Genomic DNA, 6,652 nt, shown 5'->3' with positions numbered 1-6,652 from the left:
GTCTGTCTGGAACCACGTGCAGAGAATGCAAAGATACGTGGAGCGTCTGGTTAAGCTCAATGTGTATTTTGACGAGGAGTTGGACATTGACATGGTCTTAAACTCCTTGCCAAGTTGTTATGATCAGTTTATATTAGCTTATCATTTGAAAAACACAAAAACCACATTAGCCCAACTCTACAACTTGCTACAGGCTGCTGAGTTAGGATTAAAGGGGAAGAATTTGGCCCCTCCTACTAATTCTCCTGTTCTCGCCATTGATAAAGGCAACGAGAAGAAAAGGAAGGTTGCTCCTAAAGCTAAATGAAAGAACAAGGCCCATGTAGGATCATCAAGAAATGAGCCAAAGGAGAAGTCCAACTCAAACATTCCAGCTGTTAGTGGCCCCAAAGAGGCCACTTTTTACTATTGCAATGACAAGGGCCATTGGAAGAGGAGTTGCCCCAAATACTTGCAAGACATCAAGGATGGAAATGTGAAGCCATCGTCAGCATGTATATACACTATTCAAACTAATAACTCACCATCTACTCATTCTTGGGTACTTGATACAGGATGTGGTTTTCAATTTTGTTCTGATTTGTAGGGGCTAAAAGAAAGTGAGGAGGTTGAACATGGGAAGATGAATCTGATCATGGCCAATAGGTGATCTTCTCCTATGACCAAGATCGGGACCTATCAGCTTGTGCTTAGTAGTGATGTTAGGATTAGTTTAATTAATTGTTGTTATTCATCAGAAATGACACGAAACATTATTTCATTTCATGCATTGTTTAGACAAGGTTTTCGCTATTCTTTTAATGATTTGAATGGTTCAATTATGTTTTATAAAAATGGTGTTTTTATATTTGAAGCTTTACCTTGTAATGGTGTGTATGAAACTGTGACTTGTGTTGATAGCTTAGGAAAAAGTGTATTTCACATTGATTCGTCTAATGGTTTTGACGAGACATGTTTTTGGCATTATCGTCTTGGGCACATTAACAAGAAATGCGTCGGCCAACTCTAAAAGGATGGAGTCTTGGAATCATTTGACCTAAGGCCAAATGATGAATGAAAATCTTGTCTTATGGGAAAGATGACAAAATCACCTTTCACTAGATTTTGTGAAAGAGGTGAAGGTTTTTTGGACCTCATACACATAGATGTGTGTGAACCCTTCAGATCTAGCATAAGAGATGCTAATCAATATTATGTAATGTTTACATATGATTATAGTAGATATGGTTGCATCTCTTTGACGAAACATAAATCATAAACCTTTCAAAAGTTCAAAGAGTTTAAACATGAAGTCGAGAATCAATTAGGCATGAAGATAAAGATGCTTTGATATGATAGAGGAGGAGAGTATCTTAGTATCGAGTTCCACGACTACCTCATGGAATGTGGAATAGTTTCACAATTGACTCCTCCAAGGACACTACAACTTAATGGTGTGGCTGAGAGGCGCAATCGAACCTTATTAGATATGGTTCGTTCCATGATGAGTCGAGCCACTATTACCATTTACTTCTGGGAGTATTCCTTAGAGATAGCTACCCATATTTTCAATCTTTTCCATACTAAAAAGGTTGCCAAAACACCTCACGATATGTGGACAGAGAAAGTTCCCTCATTGGCACATATCAAAGTATGGGGTTGTGAAGCTTTCGTTAGATGAGAGACTCATGACAAGCTGGAAGCTAGAAGTAAGAGATGCATTTTCATTGGCAACCAACAAAAGTCCTTTGGATACTTGTTCTACAGGCCTAGTGAAAACATGGTCTTTGTAGCACGAAGATGAGTCTTTCGCGAGAGAGAACTCATATGAAAAGAGGACAGTGGGAGCACAATTGACATTGAAGAAATTTAAGAGTCAACCAATGAAGGAACCTTAGAAGATACTAGCACTTAACCAGAGGAAGAAATTCCAGTTGAGCCAGTTGACAATTCATTACCTATTCGTCGTTCCTGTAGAGTTAGCATGCCAGTTGAATTCTATGGTTTCCATATAACTTTAGATGGTGATACATTTATCAGTGATCAAACACTGATAAATTTCGATGAGCCAACAAACTACAAGGAAGCAATGGCAGGCCTTGAGGCAACCAAGTGGAAAGAGGCAATGGAGAGAGAGATTAAGTCCATGTATGACAACGAAGTTTGGAATTTGGTTGATCAACAACCTGTTCGAAAGTCAGTTGGTTGCAAATGGATCTTCAAGAAGAAGACTGACATGGATGGAAATGTGCATACCTTCAAGGCACGACTGGTTACAAAGGTCTTTACTCAAAACCAAGGGGTTGACTATGATGATACCTTCTCAACGGTGGCTAATATAAAATCTATTAGGATAATGCTCGCCATAGCTACCTTTCATGATTATGAAATTTGACAGAAGGATGTCAAAACTGCTTTCCTTAATGGGAAGTTGTTTGAAGATGTTTACATGAGTCAACTAGAGGGTTTTGTTGATGCAAAGTTTCCCAATAGAGTTGCAAGCTTGAGAAATCAATCTATGTATTGAAACAAGCATCTCGCAGCTAGAATCTTTGCTTCAATGAAAAAGTCAAAGAATTTGGTTTTTCTAGGAGTGAGGATGAGTCTTGTGTGTATGTCAAGAATAGTGTGAGTATAGTAACTTTTCTAGTATTGTATGTTGATGACATACTACTCATAGGAAATGACATTCCAACCTTGCAAGAAGTGAAATCTTGGCTTGGAAAGTGTTTTGCTATGAAGGATCTAAGAGAGGCTGCCTATATTCTCGAGATAAGAGTTTTGAGAGATAGAAAGAATAGACTAATTGGACTTAGTCAAAGTACATACTTGGACATGGTACTAAAACGATTTAGTATAGAAAGTTACTAGAAAGGAGAGCTACCTATTCATAGCAATGTCAAATTGAGTAAGAATCAAAGCCCAAGTACGGATGAAGAAATAGTTGATATAAGTCGAGACCTTATGCTTCGGCTAAAGGATCGATCATGTACGCTATGATATTTACTTGCCCTAATGTGTCATTTGCTTTAAGCATGGTCAGTTACTATCAGGGAAATCCTGACAGAGCTCATTGGACACCAGTAAAGAACATTCTCAAGTATCTGCAGAGGACAAAGATAGAGACAACTTTTGTTCTCAATATGGCTAGGTATTTACATTAAATGGAGGAGCAATTACTTGTAAAAGTTATAAGAAAGACACAGTGGCTGATTCTACCTGTGACTTAGAGTACATAGCGGCAAGTGAAGCATCAAAGGAAGCAACATGGTTGAAGAACTTCATTGGAAATCTTGGAGTTTTCCCAACGATTTAGGAACCAATGGAACTTTTCTGCAACAATGAAGGAGTGGTTGCTTTGACCAAAGAGCCGAGAGATCATGGCAAGTCAAGACATATAAAAAAAGTACCATTATATTAGACATAGAGTTGAAGAATGTCATCTCATAGTGAAAAGACTATCGTCAGAAGAGAATCCTGCAGATCCTCTCATAAAGGCTCTGAGTAGGATTAAGCATAGACAACATGCTAGGAGAATTGGGTTGAGAGATGACATTAGTTTTAGTAGTTATATGATTAGTTTGAAACTTGTAACAAAATAAATGTAATTGACTTTTGGTGATTAAATAATAGAGATTATTTATGAGTTTGTTTACTGCTTTTGTCAATTATTTATTCTTGTGTTTCGTTTAACATGTTTTACTTCCCGAATAATTTACTTATTCAAATTCCATAGTTGCGCATACTTTGGGAAGTAAATAGTGAATTAAGACTGTCATGAATTGAATTGTAGATTGTCTAAGGGAGTTAGACATAGCAATTCTATTGCTCAATACTACAAAAATACCCTTTAATGACACGCATTGCGTGTCGTAATAGCCACAGATGACACGCCAATGCATGTCAAGGAAGGCCCTGTCATAAAGGAAAACGACACGAATTTGCGTGTTGTAACCTTACGACGCACATTTATGACTAGCATTGCGTTTCATTAAAGCGCATGTCATAAAGAAAGACGACACACATTTTTGCGTGTCATAATTTTAAATGTTTTAAAAATTATATATTTTGATAGATTATTAATTTTCAAATTAAATAACACATTTAAAGTATCATAATACAAATAAAATACCATAAACAAGAAAGATAATTCATTGCACTAATATGTCAAATACAAATAATCATTCCCATAGTAAGTAAATGTAATACATTGCTAATATTGCATAATATTTATTATAGAAAAACATAACATGTACAACATTAAAAAGAACCTGTGAGTAAGTTCTCCTTTGGCAATCTCCATGGCAGCTTTAAGCCTTGAATCTTCACCACTTGTAGATGCATCAACTCAACCAGTGTCGACTCCTTTTCTACAAGTTTCCTGCACTTGGGGACATAAAATGATTTATGTAGTTAAAAAAAGTAAATTATGTTTTTTTCAAGTCAAATCAATTAAGTATGCTATTATTTCTTGCATTTTAACCAAAAAGGCCTAAATGCATGAAGTAACAACTTATTTGGCAAGAAATAGCAAAGTACATTGCTATTTCCTGCACTTGCACAATGTGACATGAATTGACCCTGAAAAACTATCAAGGTAAAAGTATAATCTCACTAAATTTGTCAAATTTCCAAGATCATTTGGAATTGGGCCGCTTATGCTATTTTTGTATAGTTCCTTGTAGAAAACAATCAAGACACATCATGAAAAGTGGTAAATGTAAATATAAATTCGTGGAAAGAACCAAAAAGAATGTAAGTAGAAGTATTAGTTTAGAAAAAATGACTTACAAGTATTGAAAATTCTTTAAGAGACCAATTTGTGGGACCAATGTGCCGGATAGAACTGCATTTCCCAGATCACTGAAAATTTCATGGTGTAAAGAGATTACATGAATCTATATAATAATAATAAAATATATTATTGTGAAATGGGTTTAAATAAAAGGGATAAAAACTTACACTCGAATGACACTATTTTCAAGTGCAAGGGTTTACAGGGGTCGTATCCAACTTTTGAGCAGACTATTCGAATCATCCAAATTAGTCCTCAAGTTATGAAAAACATCACATATAAACAAGATGTTTTTATTCCGGATGCAATCATGAAAAAAACATAGCTTCCTAATTAAATACTGAAAAATAAAAAATACCCTTGACTGAAATCAACTTCGCACCAGGTAATCCCGTTAGATATTAACTTTATTCCATAGAATGTAATCCTCAACATCTCGAACCAGCCATAATCTTTATGTTTCCAGCAAATAAAACCAAGCTTGTCATCTTTGAAAAATCCAAAAAAGACCAAAATGCCATTGCTTCAAATTTTTGTATCGGAATAGCCAAGTGAAATAAGTTCAAATACAAAACAAGGATAAGAAAAATGATAGAACACAAATTGAAGGAGAAAATAAACGAGGTAACTTTTTAAATTGTCATGGCTTCATTATTATTATTACTTGTTTCATTTCTAGTAAAATTAAAGTTATAAAAAATGATTATATTAAATAATAAATAGACAATACTTGTACGTTCCCTCAGGTTGTTGCAGGGCTGCATTCCGGAAATAAGAATCAACAAGACATCTGCAAAGTGGAACCATGTCATCTCCACATGAACTAATCTTAAGCCCCATCTGTTCTATGTTTTCCTTGATTTGACTGCAACCAAACCAAACCACCAAACATATATTATACATAAGGGGTATTTTTGGAAGAAACAAAAAAGGTAGAGAAGAGAATTAGGTTACTTGTAAATGTCACGAGCACGATTTAAGGAACGACTATTAATGAAGTTATCCTTGCACCATTTCCTCATATTCTTTCAGCCTTTTTCTTGACTATTCTCCGTTTTGTTCTTCTCTGAAAACTTGAAAAATACTTTTATCAGCTAGTGGTTTTTTTAGGCATTTCATCAAACACTTCATATTCATATAAACTACAAACATGTTGAAAAAGCAAGACATATGTTGTTTAACTAGAATGAAATTGGTATTTGACAAAGACCAACAAAATTAAAGAGAAAGAAGCACACACCTACCTGCTACTGTATGTACTAGAGGCGATGAAGTTTACCCTCGCTTATTAATAACTATTCTTCAATAATGAGTTTATAAGGAGTTTCAAGATTTTTATGACTCTTTTCAGCCTCTATAAAAAGATTCTTGATTGTAGTAGCAGTACTTCTGTTGAATATGTACTTAGTGATATTCGTAGTTGTACTTGTACCTTGTTCACCAAGGAAAAATAGAAGAAATAGGGGAGAAGAAAAGAGGGACTAGAACAACAGAAACAAGGAAAAACAGAGGAACAATATTGCTTGGTGCCAAAGGTAACTTAACTGAATAATACTTGGTTCTTAACACATTAAAAGGACAACGATTACATCTATATATACTAATTGAGAGAGAATGAGTTGCAGAACTCTCGAATACCCAAAAAGGCAAAGAGGAAAAGAATAAATAGAATATAAAGTTACACAAACAACCCTTAACAAATATGTATGAATGAAATACAATATAAGAGTGTCTAATATCCCCCTTCAAGCAGAACGATGGCGGACCAATGGTGAGCAAGCTACGAAAAAATTCAAACTGGTGATGTGGCAGACTCTTGGTGAAGATGTCCGCCACTTGAAGCTTGGTAGATACAAATTTTGTGTGAAGTTTCCCAGA

The 6,652-nt window shown here is 35.2% G+C and overlaps 1 long non-coding RNA gene across 10 annotated transcripts; it reads right to left on the bottom strand.

Moving 5' to 3' along the window:
• Positions 1–4,113: 4,113 nt before the first annotated feature.
• Positions 4,114–6,381, bottom strand: LOC145116020 (uncharacterized). 10 transcript variants are annotated; one of them, XR_013711834.1, is made up of 7 exons: positions 6,019–6,380; positions 5,729–5,840; positions 5,505–5,639; positions 4,942–5,262; positions 4,771–4,842; positions 4,595–4,657; positions 4,114–4,365 (listed from the first exon to the last, which is right to left on the bottom strand). It is a non-coding gene; the product is annotated as an uncharacterized LOC145116020 (long non-coding RNA). The 10 variants fall into 10 exon arrangements; XR_013711829.1 differs by having other exon boundaries at positions 4,114–4,360; XR_013711836.1 differs by having other exon boundaries at positions 4,114–4,657; positions 4,942–5,028; positions 5,133–5,262; positions 6,019–6,379.
• Positions 6,382–6,652: the final 271 nt, after the last annotated feature.

This window comes from Lactuca virosa, chromosome 5 (genome assembly GCF_052849685.1).
Source record: "Lactuca virosa cultivar CGN04683 chromosome 5, Lactuca_virosa_CGN04683_v6, whole genome shotgun sequence".
Classification (NCBI taxonomy): Eukaryota; Viridiplantae; Streptophyta; class Magnoliopsida; order Asterales; family Asteraceae; genus Lactuca; species Lactuca virosa.
This window is presented reverse-complemented; position numbering and strand designations above follow the sequence as displayed.